General features: G+C 34.9%; 1 protein-coding gene across 4 annotated transcripts in view; it reads left to right on the forward strand.

Annotated features, from left to right (window-relative positions):
• The window catches only part of ITP (ion transport peptide), an 83053-nt gene that overhangs the window by 35270 nt on the left and 31177 nt on the right, over positions 1 to 16606 (forward strand). The window contains exon 1 of one of the 4 annotated variants that reach the window (XM_073086704.1): positions 11910 to 12178. The exons of 2 other annotated variants lie outside the window; for them this stretch is intronic. The gene's annotated coding sequence lies outside the window, so the exon portion shown is untranslated. Of the gene's footprint in view, positions 1 to 11909; positions 12179 to 16606 lie in introns of those variants that run through there. One more of the 4 variants, XM_073086701.1, reaches the window with a different exon arrangement.

Raw genomic sequence — 16606 nt, forward strand, 5'->3', positions numbered from 1 at the left:
TGCCAAGTGTCCCAATTGGAACTGTGACGCCACAAGTGTCACGTGATTGGCGAGTGTTGCCATGCGGAAGCGGTGTTGGAATAGTCCCATTTTATCTGGCTTGTCGTCGTTATTTTTCATTACAGAGATCTCTCATGGGTTTATTACGGCCATTTTTTTTTCGGGCTACACGTTACAATTCAGAACGAAACAGCTGTACATGGGTATTAGGTATTGGTAGACAAACCTTTCTTACGTATAACATAGAAGTGGAAAATGAGTATACACTCCACCTGATTATAAGCTCATTTGGAACTGTATGATAATCATATGGCCATTGCCGTTCCTGGATAGTTCTCCCCCCAAATAACATTATCCTTACCTTAGTGTGGCCACAAATGTATTCCCAATCCTCAGGACTAATTCCGAACACCTTGATAAGTGTCATCCGCACTACATCATTCGAATAAAAAAACGGCGTAACAGAAATATGTGTGGTGGTGGTGCATTCACAGTCGAACTATAAAGGGTTCCGCCACCTGGAAAACAATTATTAGTTCACCTTAATTACTTAATCAATCCCACGTAATGCTTAGCGTGGTCGCCCTACCGTAACATACACTCAGGAGTCGGTGCCGCCAAGCTGTCTTCATGGTTGGTGCCAACGACACCACCGTATCATGTTCAGTACCTGTTACTGCTTGGAATGTTACACCCAATTGACGACTTAGTCATTGCTTTGAATTATTAAGTCTAGCTAAATTGTTAATCTTCAGAAATTAACTATCACTTGATTAAGTCTAGCTGAGAACGCTAGAAGTGCCTTCAGATAGTTTTCAGAATATCGGTTAGTAAATATTGTTGTTAGTTGTTTTAGAGAAAGAGAAAGAAACTCGAGGACATATTTGTATAGAGCATGAATTATATTACACTTTAATATTGCATAATAATCAAAAATATTTGTGTTCAAAATGGATTATTTAGAGAATCATACACATACACAAAATGTCTTACACAAGTAAATATGAAATTTATAATATATTTTTTAATAAATTATTTACAAAACATCAAAAATAAGTAATCTTTATTTCATAAAATACTTATTAATAACAAGGACGCTAATTCTAGAATCAATAGACTTTGTTTCTCATAAAACAATACTCAACAAGACTAACCATCAAGGTAAAAGTAATTGAAGGAACTAAATGCATCTATAGAAAAATTCCATTACATACTGATCTTATAAGTTGTTTGTGGAATCTGTCTGTTTAAAAAGATCACAGGCTAGAGTCACTTCCTGTCTACTGTTATCTTATAGTATTTGATTATCACCTACTTTTTAGACTTTTATTTTTATTTAACTTTAATTGTAATCTATGATATAGGTAACTTGTTGTAACTTACTAATAATCTGTAATCTTTACGGTAGACTGGTCTGTTATGCTTGGAGAGGTCTAGAGCACGTCAGCATATCTCGAATTGCGAGCTGTATGCAGATCTTCGACTCCTTGGCTCTTCAACTAAATGTTCAGTGCAGGCGTGGACATTTATTAATTAACCTGCCTTGTAAGATGCTAGTAACCCAAGGTTATACAAAACAGACATTTAAGGGCCTCTCCCTTACACTCTTCTCACCAGTACCTTTATCATGAGTTTTTACGTTTTGACAAAAATGTATGTTTTGGTATTTGTTTACGTATTCGCCCATACAAATTCCAATTAGCGCCCCTAGCGCATTGTGTCAGAACTAGGAAATCGTATGGGCCAATACGTAAACAAATACCAAAACAGTCATATTTGTCAAAACGTAAAAACTCATGGTAAGGGTACAGAACACAGCAGCGCTTAACACTATTATTTTATAGCAGAAATATGTCAATGATATCTCCGTAATGTAAACCACTAAATATTTAACAAGTTAAATATCATATAGGCACTTATTTTGTTGCTACACTCTGTTTTCCAACAAGTTCTAGATAAATATCTAATAGAATTATTAAACAATTCTTGATCACACAGTCAGCTGATTGTGACGGCGTAGATTTTTGTAAATAACGTTATCAGTCACTTGTAATATTCGTGAGAAGATTAATTAATAGGCAAGAAGAGCCTTTGATAACGCTCAAGGCCGCTTACATTTGTAAATGACTAATTATAAACATTGTTTTATTATTATAAAAACAAAAACCCGACTGCTTTTATATAACTCTCACTATTTAACCTGTTGGTTTCCGTTAAATATCTCATATATTAAACTCCGTTAAACCGTTTGGGCTATAGAGCGTGCCGAAGACTGAAACATAAACGTACGCTCGTAAAACATTACACCCCGCTGTCGGGTAATGAGTATTCTTGCATAATAACCATGAACGTTCATCTAACTACGATCATTTTTGCGGAAAATGTGGAATGAACTTCCTCCTGAAGTATTCCCTGAGCGCTATGACATGGCGCTCTTCAAGAGGGGGGCAAAAGGAGTTCTCCGAAGCCGGCGATGCATTGGCGGCCCCTCTGGTGTTGCAAATGTCCATAGGCGACGGTGACTACTTTCCACCAGGTAACCCGTCTGCCTTATCGTTAGGTATAAAAAAACATCTAACTCCTATCCTACAACTTCATCAGCAACCCATTTCTGTCACCCTGCTGGGCACGGGTCTCCTCTCAGATTGAGAAGGATTAGGCCATAGTCCACCGCGCTGGCCAAGTGCGTATTGGTAGACTTCACATACCTTTGAGATTTTTTTTATAAATCTCTCAGGTATGCAGGTTTCCTCACGATGTTTTCCTTCACCGTTTAGCAAGTGATAATCAAATTTAATACGCACATGACTTTGAAAAAATCAGAGGTGCCTGGGATTTGAACCTCGGACCCCTCGATCGAGAGGCCGAGTTTCTTAACCACTAGGCTATCACTGCTTCCTACAACTTATTACTTAGCGTATAATATTACCTTATAGTCGATTAACTTATTTAACGATGTACACACCAATAAAATTGACGTGCCGATCTAAGGTTCAGGATTAATCTTTAGGATTAAGGTTATGATCGTAAGAATGTATTGTATGTAATGCTGTTTGTGTGTCAATAAATAACCTAGGCTTAAAGCACAATCGTTTCTAGTATAAGCCTTGACATTTCTCACGAGTTTAAATATTTCATTGCGTCATAACAATATGGCGGTAATTATGGCTATATAGAGCCTTTTTCTTGACCATGTTGCAATATCGTACTTTAAGTTGTAAATATGGCATGATTGTAAAATAATTACATTTTAAAGGTGGTAGAACCCTATTTCTGCAATGTTAATGGCTGCTGTATTTTGATGTAAAGGGTGTGCGAAGAGAAATACTTTTCCGAGACATTCTAGCTTATTCTGAAGGTTTAGAGTTCACAGGGGTAGCGGCGAATTTGTGGCCGACCTCAAATATTAATCTAATTTTAACTCGGGCTAATTACCATTACCATGCATGCTTGCCTTCGAGAGAATATGCCAATATATTTATATATCTCCTATATCTAATTCTGCACACCCGCATAGGTAGAACATAAGAAAATATGTGAAAATATGTAAATAAACTGAAATGAAATTTAATTGACCATTACTTGTTTTAGTTATTGTAATTTTGGAATTTCCCTTCGGCGTAATCATACTGGTTTTTGTTCAGGCTACTTATAAGTTATCCTTTCCTCCTTTGTACCCATATGTGTAGTTCTCTAACCACACATGGGCTCTACTACTACTACAGTAGTAGTTAGGGTTGTCAACTGTCAGTTTCACAATTTATTTTGGCGTTCGTTTCGTAGATTTATACATAGTAATGGTCTAATCCCTTATGATTTGACTGCCCTGCCTGCAGGGCGGATTTTAACTGATGAGGTATCATTGGATTTGTCTAAATTCTTAGTCTACATTACTTCCCTTTTAAGTATATATAAAGCAGTCGGTACTTTAGTTTTACTAGTTTATATTATAGTAATTACTAGTTTATATTAATATTAAGTACTCGTTTTGTTGAAATTAAATTTAAGAAAAATATTCAAATTACGAAAATCCAATGGATGTAGTATGGCTTACAAGTAATGTCCGTTAAAATGTCCCTTAGAAACGCAGCAATTATTTATATAATCTATATATATAAAAGCGAAAAGATACTCACGTTCGAAACGTATTAATCAAGGTTTTGCCGAAACTACCGAAGCTACAATCATGAAATTTGGAATATAGCTTCATTTTATAATGTAGATGCGCACTAAGAACGGATTTTTTGATATTCCACCATTAAGGGGGTTAAATGGGGGTTGAAAGTTAATATGAAAGTCCGTCAGTTTTAAAGCAAACTGGTTGAAAATTGGTATTTAGCTTTCTGATTTAAAGTAATAAAAATCTAATCTAAGGGTTTTTTCAAAATCAACCCTAAAGGTGGTTAAATAGGGGTTGACAGCTTATTTTAAATTTTGCCATTTTGGAAGCCAGCACTATGAAAGTTAGCCATTGCTTTACTGGTTAGATATAATAGAACTTTAGTTCTACCGTTTTTTGAAAATCAACCCCTATGTTGGTTAAATAAGGGTTGTAAGTTTGTATGAAATTCCCCCAGTTTTGATGTAAACTCTTTGAAAATCGGTATTTGGGGTTTCGATTAAAAATAATTAAATACTTATTTCACCATTTTTGGAAAATCAACCCTTAAGTTGATAAATTAAAGGTTGACAGCTTATTATAAAATTTGCCAATTTGAAAGCCAGAACTATAAAAGTTAGCCATTGCTTTACTGGTTAGATATAATAGAACTTTAGTTCTACCGTTTTTTGAAAATCAACCCCTATGTTGGTTAAATAAGGGTTGTAAGTTTGTATGGAATTCCCCCAGTTTTGATGTAAACTCTTTGAAAATCGGTATTTGGGGTTTCGATTAAAAATAATTAAATACTTATTTCACCATTTTTGGAAAATCAACCCTTAAGTTGATAAATTAAGGGTTATCAGCTTATTATAAAATTTGCCAATTTGAAAGCCAGAACTATAAAAGTTAGCCATTGCTCTACTGGTTAGATATAGTGGAACTTTAATTCTACGGTTTATGGAAAATCAACCCTTATATGGGTAAAATAAGGGTTGTAAGTTTGTATGAAAATCCCCCAGTTTTGATCTTATCTCTATGAAAATCTGTATTTAGCTTTTTGGTAGAAAATAATTAAACACCTATTTCATCGTTTTTGGAAAATCAACCCCTAAGTTGGTAAAATAAGGGTTGACAGCTTATATTAGAATTTGCCAATTTGAAAGCCAGCACTACGAAAGTTAGTCAATGCCTTACTGATTAGATATAGTGGAACTTTAATTCTAGCGTTTTTAGGAAAATCAACCCTTATATGGGTTAAATAAGGGTTGTTAGTTTGTATGAAAGTCCCCCAGTTTTGATGTAAACTGTATGAAAATCGGTATTTGGGTTTTCAATAGAAAATAATTAATCACCTATTTCATTGTTTTTGGAAATCATCCCTTAAGGTCGTTAAATGGAGGTTGGAATTCTATTTCAAACTCCATTAATTCGGAAGCAAGGAATATAAAAATTTGCATTTGGCTTTCCTGTTGGAAATAGTAGAACTTTTTAACACCATTTATGGAAAATCTACCCTTAAGAGGGTAAAATAGGGGTTGAAAGTTTGTTGGGAAGTCCGCTGATTTTGAAACAATGTCTATGAAAATTGGTATTCAGCTTTCTGATTGTAAATAATAGAACACCTATTTTACCGTTTTTGAAAAATCAATCCTCAAGTTCGATTAATAGGGAATAGAACTTTATTTTAAAATCCGTTCATTTGGAAACAAGGATTGTAAAAACAGCATTTAGCGTTCTGGTTCGAAATAATAGAGCTTATTTAACACCGTTTATGGAAAATCTACCCTTAAGAAGGTAAAATAGGGGTGGAAACTTCGTTTAGAAGTCCGCAGCTTTTTAAGCAATGCCTATGAAAATTGTTATTTGGCATTCTGATTGAAAATAATAGGACACCTATAAAACAGTTTTTGGAATATCAACCCTGAACGTTATTTAATAGGGGTTGGAATTTTATTTTAAAAACCGTTTATTTGGAAGCAAGGACTGTAAAAAATGTAATTGGTTGGGAATGATAGAACTTTTTTAACACGATTTATGGCAAATCTACCCTTATGAGGGTATAATAGGGGTAGAAACTTCGTTTAGAAGTCCGCAGATTTTGAAGCAAAGTCTATGATCATTGGACTTAATGAAGCATCTGAGTCACTGTTTTTTTTTTAGATCAACCCTTAAGACTGCTATAAAAGGGTGTATGCATCATGCCTTTCTGTTTACATATCTGTTTCAGCATTTTTAGCAACTCAACAATCAACCCCATTAGGGTGCTATAAGTAAAGAAAGTTTCTTTAAAAACCGTTATTGAAGTTACTTCCTTTGGCGTCTCTGGAAAAAGAACAGAGTGCAGAGAAGTTTAGTGTAGGGCAAAATTCCACGGGTCGTAGTAACATATATTTTTAACATGGCAATGTATTGCGCGTGCTTAAGTGCAGAACAGCGGTTTTTTAGGGTTCCGTACCTAAAGGATAAAAACGGAACCCTATTACTAAGACTTCGCTGTCTGTCCATCTGTCCGTGTGTCACAGGGCTCTATCTCTGGAACCGTAATAGATAGACATGTGAAATTTTTACAAAGGTTACATAACGGTGGCTGCTATAACAACAGTTACTAAAAATAAAAAATAAAGTTGAAAACAAAAAGGGGACCCCATACAACAAACTGCTATTCGTTATTTTTCCAACTAACTTTTGAACCGTTAGAGGTAGACAGTTCAAATTTTCACAATGTGTGTACTTTAATGGCTGCTGCAATATTGAATACTAGAAATTTAAAAAAATGAAAATTTTGGTTGTACTGAACCCTCCAGGTGCTGGTTTGACTTGCACTTGGCCAATTATTAGTAACGCACAGAACCGCGGGCCACAAGGGAAAGTCGCGGGCCACACACCACCCGTGGGTGTCGGGTTGCCAACCGCTGGTGTTGAATATTAACTTCCAGAAATTTGCCGATAAAGTATTTATTGATGCATATGTACATAAGATGTTTTTGAAATTCTACTAAGGAGGTAAAGGAAGTGTTATACGTATGTATACGGGAATCTTTTAGGTTCGAACTTAGAAACGTGAAATTTCAGATAACGCCTATTCAGACAAATGCACGACCACGTGGACGGGTGCAAATTTTATATATGATAATGCGTAAGTCTATTCAAATTGGCCTACATTTTGGTATACTGATTAGATACGTCGCAACTAATTTGGACACACTATGTGCCAACATTTTGTCCTGCCGTGGGGTATGGTTGTGGTTATGCGTGGATTAGTGATGGTGATGTGATAGATACATAGATATTGGATTAAAATTTTGAACTAGAACAGGGCTACAGTATCCCCTGCCTGTCGTACGAGACTAAAGGGGGACTTCTGGAGTTGCGGGTGGTAAGAATGAGAGCTATAATCGCCCAGTCAGAGATCCTGGAAAGAACCACTGTATGTAAGGCCCCATAGATGGACGGTTCTTATGGAATAGTGTAAATAATAAATATTGTGTGCTACATGAAACTTATATTTCAAATAAAGTTTCATTATAGTCCACTAATTAGAGTTTTAGTGTATGTTTCTGAAGAAACCTTGACCAATTTAGGTACACAGTGACGAAAAAAAAGCTTTTATTAATTAAATATTAATGCTACTTTATCGTTAAAATTGTTAAAGCTACAAATTTACGATTACAGTTATTTCTATGTCATATCATATTTTTTTACGCGGGCGAAGCCGCGGGTTCTGCTAGTATGTACATAATTTTCTAAGGTTATTGACTTGATTTTACTTCCCTTTTCTGTTCTTCACATGTTGACGTCACAAAATGTTTTATCTGTTCCATTATTTTTTGATTAAATCACATAATCTTTTTATCTGTGCTACGTAACGACAATATGATAAGCACTAGGTGCCAGCAATGTTAATTGACTAAATATAAATATTTTGTTTTCCTCGTTTTGGTAAACTGTGTACTAATTACGAATTTACTTACAAACCGTAGTGTAATCTCATGTTCTTTATGATAAGGTCAATTATAAATGAGAATACTGTCTACTGTAAAAATTTACGTGGAATATGGCATGGCGTGGTACCTTAAAACGTCTTTTTTAGACTAAATAACTGGGATCATCTTTTTTTTTGTAATGAAAAAGTACACCTGATGCCCCAGATATGATAAGAGTTCTATCTAAGGTTGGCCTCATTTGCTTTGCTACCTCTGAGAACTAAGTTGAAATGCCTCAGATAAGTATGTCCCTCTTAAAATAGCCTTCAAACCGGTGATGCGTCCGGATTTGAACTACAGAGGGCTCTACATTTATTGTGACTGTCAATTTGTTCTGTTATCGTACGCTGTTTTTTTAATTAAGGTGCGTATAGATTTGCAGTACTTGCTAGGTATTTCGTAACCATAGATAAGTAAAGATTACTCACTCCTAACAAGCAAATGTACCCAGTTTTGAGAATTGAAATAGTTTCGGAAAAAAGTTTTGCCACGTCTCCGTGCTAAAATGTGCTTAAAATATTAGAAATAATTATTTATTTATTACGTAAATTATGCAGTATTAGTTATTTATTGGTAAATTTTCTCTAAAAATGTTTTTATTTGTCAAGAATTCAAAAAAAGAACTTACTAAAGTAAGCCGTTTGTGGCTTCATTCAATTTCAAGGCGGCGAATTATCTTTACTAATCTATGTTCGTAACAGATAACAACAATAAGCGACATTGAGCGTATTCGGCGATTGACCACCTACTGCCACCTAATGGTAACTTCGAATTTAGGAGAAAACCACTGTTCTGGTTCACAGCGCAACGCGGGGTGTAGCAACGCATATGTGACCGACTACACATAAGGTTCCTATCTTATTTTGTTTTGATTTCAGATATCCATCGATGGCACCGCTTACCGCCTTAGCATTAGGTGGACTCCATGCTAGTTTGCTATTTCATAACAAAATCCACTTCCTTTAACAAATGAATCAACTTGTACATAAAAAGTGGGTAAAGTGCGGCTAGTGGTATTTTCCGGTTTGAAACTTTAATTTAATAGGTAATAATGACAGGCAGTTGAGTATTTCACAACATTTTAAAAATAAGTAATGACGTCATAAAATACTGTCATAACTGCATTGAATAGGTAAAATGGTAAACTCAAGAGTAGATAAGGTACTGCGGTGTTATATTTTAGCACGTGCGCCGGCGCAGAAATAACTATTGTGTATCGTATACCTATTAATTTCTTAAGTAATAGATTTCCAGTAAATTTTAAGTTTATTTTAGCGTGATCAGATGTGAATGGTGGTAGCAAACGACAAAATATTTAATGCCTTCGTGTTTGGTAACGCGATGTAATTTTTTTGTGATGTCACTAAAAGTATTTGTAAAAAGTTACAAGAGGCCCTACATATTTGTAACAGTTACAATATAATCTTTGTCAGTCAAATTATTGGTAATTTTACTTAATTTTTTCATAACTTAGAAGCAAAAATTGTAACTGATATGGTTGTAACTCTATCTGACAAATATGAGCTCTACTAGGACAGGATTAAATGGAGGTGTAAGTTAATTGCAGGAAGACTTATAAATCCAGAACGTCAAGTGGGCTTGTTCTATGGATTTGCCAATAATTATTTAGTAACTACTTTCCATTATACAATAAAATACTTTCTTGTTGACAAAATAACGTAGAATAAATATGATTTACAAAAGTGATAAATAGATATTGCAATACTTTTACCTCACGCATTAATTTCGACTAATGTATTGCAAGTAGGAATATAAATGTTATCGTAATATTGATACAATTAATACGAAACATTCGTTAAAATTAACTAAGACATAATAATATATAAAAAAGCAATGTAACTTTAAGTTACAATTGCTTATTATAAAGTAAAACTAGAACTCATTTTATGAAATCAGACGGGACAAAAATGGACAAAAATGTTCCATGGAGTCTCGGACGACCCCTGATATGGGACGCAACGTGCGTTGATACCTTAGCCCCCTCTCACCTAGCTAATACTTCAGTGAAAGCGGGGGCTGCAGCCGACCATGCCCAGACTCTCAAGCGTCGTAAATATAGTAATTTATTAGACAATTACTTGTTTGCGGCGCTTGCTTTAGAGACAATGGGTCCATGGTCATCTGACATGAAAAAATTCATGTCAGATATGTCGACCAGACTTGTCACTGCTTCCGGCGACCAAAAAGCTGGCGGCTATTTTGCACAAAGATTAAGTCTTGCCGTGCAGCAAGGAAACGCCGCCAGCGTTTTGGGAACCATGCCTCACACGGCAATTTTAGATGGCTTATTTTATTTATAATTTTCTTGTATATATTTTGTAAATAAGTCCATTTTTAGTTTATATTTAACATTTAATGTATTTTAGTAATTAAAAATGTATCATTCAATAAAGAAGACGGGACAAAATAATATTTTGGATACAATAGTCCCGGGAGTCAAGTAGTATCTATGCCATGACGGCAAACGTCATGAAGCTATCTTATGCCGCCATGCTCACTCCTAACACCGATATAGAGATCGGTGCTAGGAGTGAGCGATCGATGCTAGTTAGTAAATACAACAGTGAACTGTTGTACTAACGAAATTGTATGTTTTATTTCATTTAATCTTTACGTCTTATTTAATTATTGGTTTTCTTTCATTATTTTTCAGTAATTATCTACTTTCTTCGGAAATATTCTTGAAAGCCTGGCTATCTAAAGAAAATCACAAAAAGAGCTTTCCTTTCCTTTACAGTCTGTAAAGCTAAGATTCCTCTCATTCCAAATATTTAATACTCTTGTTTAATACCCTTAGGACCACAGGCGATGGTTACAATGCTCTGCTCTGAATCATAAAAACACAAACTTTATTTACTGTAGAATACTAGAAATACTCGTGGAAGTAAACTTTGAAATATTCCGACTAATTAACATTGAATGCAACAATAAATCAACACGAAACGGAAAAGCCCGGAATCTTACAGAAAAATTATCCATTTCGCGTGTCACGATGACGTCTTAAAGTTACCTATAATTATTTGAACAGTTCTTAGTACTAAGTGGACTTTAGAACCGTATCAATTAAATAGAGTAAAGTCTCATTTTGCTGTTTTACCCGACTATAGAGGATAATGTTTATCGACCATATATGTTTTTAAACACTCACAGATCCACACTAGGATTCCCTGTATCGTGGGTGCCATGGACACACAGAGACAAATACATAAACACCCAGACCAGAAACAGAAACCTAAATTCATCATTTAGATTTCTGTCTGGCCGGGGATCAAACCCGGGACCCTCGGCGCGTCAGACCGGTATGGTGACCGCACCGCCACGCGGGTGTATGTATGTATGTACCATTCTTTGGCACGCCCTACAACCCTAACGGCTTCCTGGATTAGTATAAATTGTGTGACGGACATAGACTTCGCTTTTATGTTAATTATTTTAAGCAATCGGGAGCTTGGATTTATACTAGTACTAGTTGTAGAATTTAAAGATGAGGAAGCCTTTATCCTGCGAATTTTTAACTCTGACTCTAGTTCAAGTCAAAGTATTATTTAAGTCAAATTTTGACTCAGAAAATTCAAACAAGGGTTCTAGAGTTTCATTTTGTATTAAATTTACATTATTTGAATGTAACTTAAACGTGATTGTGCACATAAACTAAAAAAGTAAGCAAAAAGTCAAAGCTCTTAAAGCAGAATTGAATGCGGCACAGCGTCAACAGCTCGTAAAGTTTACAGCCCGATTTTAATATCCACTTAGCGATGCAGCCGCGCACGTTTCGGTCGTTCGTTTCGGACGGGAGGTGGCGTGCACTTTAACGGAGGACCAAAGTTGCAGGCTTTCCACTCCGTGACGTAGCCGTGAGTCAGGCGGGCACGACGCCGCTCGGCCAATCGCGGCGTTTACCGCCCCATATATACTTGAACCGGCGACCGGTCGCACTCAAACTTTGAACGCACGCGGCTCAGAACGCACGCACGGCGACTACTCAACGCGGGTGACCGTTTTCGTTCTCGTACAAGCATTCGTTCGTTGCGCTTACGCGAAAGTGTTTTGTGTACAACCTACCGGATAAACAGTGAGTAGAAACTTTTTTCTAATAACTCACCCGATCGTAGGTACGGCCAGTCTGCGGCCGTAACTCGACACTGGATTGTCAAGCGCGTTATTTTACGTCTGTCACACGCAGGTACCCCCTGCGAGCTGTACACGTACTGGTAACGCGTGTCCGATTTTGACAGATGGTATTAGTGTGTCACTGGCCATTACCGTTCAGTGTTTACTAAAGTTTATTTACCCCACCGTCGATTATCTGATAACGATCCAATTGTTCAATGCTGTGAAATTGGTCCCAGTCACGTAAACTAGAAACGATTATTTCATCATTAATTAATCGTAATTAGTGACTACCATCAAGATTAAAATGACAATTTTATAATAATTTAAATAAATTATGCATTTGATAGGGCAAGCGTGAAGCGTTGAGATTTTATTGTTACATACTTTCCAATGCACGCAAAAGTTAAAACATTTTATAGTTTATATACTTATATTAAATAAATATTGATATATTCTTATATGAATAAAATAAATTGGTTCATCTTACGCCATCAGATATAATAAAACGCAAAACTCAGAGCATTGCAAGTATCAATAAAATTAATCCATTTTGCCGCCATCTAGATTTTACATAAGTGGCCGGTCTCTTTACTTTTATGTACAACATATACATTATCTGTATTATATTTTATCTGTTACGTAAGTTGGCGCCAGATAGCCCGAGAGCGTTTATCTGAAATTTGGAATTTCAAAGAAATAAGGATTCGTTATAATCTATTGCATATTCAATTGATATGTCTATATTTTTATCTGTACAATATGGATTCAATTGAAATGTAGATATTTTATCTGTATATTGCGTGTTATATGAGAACTATAACAGAAGCCATTACTGTATATTCTTAAGATTGATAACTGAATCAGAGCACATTCAATTACGTGATAAAATAACATCCTAACTCATTTGCATCTTGTGTATTTCTGAATGATCAGTACGATACATTGAACTAGGCTCTGTTTGTGTAAATGTAAAGGTCGAAATAATAATGTTTATTAAAAAAATAATTACAGATAATAATATAATATACATTAATGTAGATGCTGCATTATAAAAACACAAGATACGATAAAAAAATCGATTTTAAATGAAAATGTAATTGACAAGGGTTTTTCGTTCAACCGTACTAAACGGTACTTTTACACATATACCCACTATAAGATAGTACTATAGTCCTATAGTCCTAGGTACTAGGTAGGTACTATAGTCTTTTTGTACAAATATATTTAAAACATCTGTAATTTATCAATCAAGGCCATGTAAGATTCATAACTTTTAAAGCCACTTTAATTACATGTACAACTACCACCAACAATGATTTCATTGACAGGATAAATAGCATAACAAAAAGGACATTTTTCAAGAAAGCTTATAGATTGAAAATTTTATGAATGCAGTAATTTTATTTGTATAACTACAGGTAAAGTGCTATTTATGCCTTAACTATAAATTCGCATCACGTAACAAGTGTCTCAGTCCCTTCTACATCTTTTGCATGCCTTCGAATTCAACATGAAACAGTTTTTACACTCTTATACTTTTATCAATACCTTTTATCAACACTTTTATCAACATCTAAGCCGCCACCACCTCACCTATTTACAGCAGCGTCTTATTACAGCAGTGTCAAGTGTCACTGTTTTGTGCTTTGAAAGGTGGTTGAAGAGAGTCATTTAGTCATACGGTGCGTTCCAACTTAGTCCTCAGGGGCAGCAACACATCGTAGTCGACCTCACATTGAACTCTATTCCTATTCAAGATTAAATACAGATGTCATACAACCTACCATCAAGTGGAAAACATATTTCTTTATCAATCAAATTAATAAAAAAGCAGACTCAACTCAAGCTTGAACTCGGGACCTTTTCTCAACATGCGTCGTTCATGCAGTGCCAAGTGGATCGTCAAATTATGTACAACCTTATGGAGTCGTTTAAAATTCATAGTAAAATCATGAAATGGATAAGTGCCGACATTTGCGTAAGCCGCCTCGCCTGAGTGACTCTACTAACTCGAATTTCCACACAATAGCCAATATCTATGGTTATAATGTCGTTTATTGTTGAATCAGTATGCAGCCAGAGACAATTGTTTGAAATTAGACTTCAAGACTGTATTGTTCGCTATATTGTCTATGGTCGTGTAAAGGTCTTATTTTACAAACTTGCCATTTAAGGATTACTATGGAATTAAAGTTAATAAGTAACCATGAATTGCAAAACAATAATGATTGTGAAAACTATCATTTTTAAAAGTATTTTAAAAGACATGCCCTTTTTCAAGACGTAGTAGATATCATTATACTTTCGTCTCATAATTAATAAGAAAAAAGAAAAAAACCAAAATAATAAAAATAATTAAGATTTTTACACAAATTTGGTAACATTGAAATTCTATATTACGCTCAGTGAAAAAGACATCAACGCAATCCTATGGACCCCGCCGATTGTTTTTAAAACAAAATTATGATATGACGAGTTTTTATTGGAGTTAATTATTATATTTTTAAATCGGAAACTGTTAAATATTACTTGAAACTCTTGTGGCTGTGTAGCGCTAGTATATTGCAAGTTAAATGACCCTTTATGCGAAAGCAAATGTAGTCAGTTGTAGGATAAATGATTTAAAACCAATTCCCGTTAACATTTCAGTGATAGAAAACACTGTTCACTTAGTTATTAAGACATTCGTTGTCTATCCATTACTTTACCAGTGCGAGTAACAGGTAGCCTCTTAGATTGAGAGGAGTTTAGGCAAAGTCCATCGCGCTGACCAAGTCCAAATTAGAAGACTTCATACACCTTTGAGTACTTGTTATACGCGTATAAGTTTTCTTGCAATAATATTTATCTGTTAAAGTAACTTATAATAGATATCTAATACGCAAATATCTTTGATAAATCATATGTGCATAAAGTCCTCGCTAAACTGCTAGTCTGCTCTGAAGTTATTGCGAGCAGGTGTAGTCATACAATTTGCTATGGCGACGCGATTCATTTCTATATTCAGAGCGGACTAGCAGTTTTACGCGGGCTATACCTGGGATTCGGATCTTGATGCCCGATCTATGGATGCATGCATGCTATGCATGGGACTCTTATATATGTTAATCGAAACTGCAAAATAGTATTATTATATAAATCGGATATATAATTACGAATATCATTAAACATTTAAAATCGCATCAACTTTATATTAATCTCAATGAGTGTCACGAGCCATTTAATGCTTAATTTATTTTTAAATAATCGTGTTTTAATTAAAATATCGATTACATCAAATCTAATAATAATATACTTATGTTCCTAAAATAAATATAAATTTGGCAGAAGGCTTCATGATTTTACTGGGGTGGCTCTATTATATCGAGGACCTACGTAACAGCGGTCAGTTAATCGGAATAATGATTATAATTGTAATAGTAAATTGTGCCCGGGTTCGATACCCGACGAGGTAGACACCAAAGTCATAAGATTTTGGGTGCTTATACACTTGTTTTAAGTGTGGCCATGACATTCACTATAAGAATATTTTTAGTTGAAGATTATGACTGTAAAAACATTTTTTTTACTTGGGTCAATATTTTTTTCAGTACAGATATAGTACGTAAATTCTATCAACCCCTACTTATCAAAGATAGATTTAAAACCTTAACCCTTATCACTTTTATATCTGTACCTAATAAGTCTGAATTGGATAATAAAATAAAAATTCGCTGTATCATAACACCGCCATTTTGAACAATATATACAAGATACAACCTGTGGGACCACCCAAACGGACCTCATTAACTACAAACCGAAATCAAATGTCAGCTAATCTCGATCGGTAATTATCAATTTAAAAATTATAAATTTTATATTAATTCAAATTTCGGTCGCACACCTGTGAGTAACTTGATACGGATGGAAAACAAAATATGACGTTAATTAATAAATTTATTGGTTTTAATAATATATACTCGTGTATTCAGATATTTTTTCTCGAAAGCGTTTAAAACTAATTTTAGAGTATCAATAGCGTCAAGTAATTAATTATGATTACGATTAATTAGCACTAAGCAATTGCACAAATACCAAACGTTACTCAAATAGATAATGTGCTAAGCACTCAGACAGAAAAGTTATACGCTAAAAATGTATTTTTTTATGTAATATAGATATAGAAAACAAACATGATGTTGTTAGTGAGTGGCCATTTCTGCCCTTTGACTTCTGTAACCTCAGATAAGATTGAGACCCGACTTGCATTTTTTTACCAATATGCCGCTGTCCCTGAAGACTAAGTTGGGACATGAACACAGTGACGGGAACACAGCAACGTTTGACAAAATTAATAAGTCATAAATAGGTATGGCGGCGATAACTATTCATATGTTGATACATACGC

The sequence above is a fragment of the Epargyreus clarus genome, unplaced genomic scaffold (genome assembly GCF_041222505.1).
Source record: "Epargyreus clarus isolate Ecla_fem2 unplaced genomic scaffold, WU_Ecla_fem_2.2 ptg000024l, whole genome shotgun sequence".
Lineage (NCBI taxonomy): Eukaryota > Metazoa > Arthropoda > Insecta > Lepidoptera > Hesperiidae > Epargyreus > Epargyreus clarus.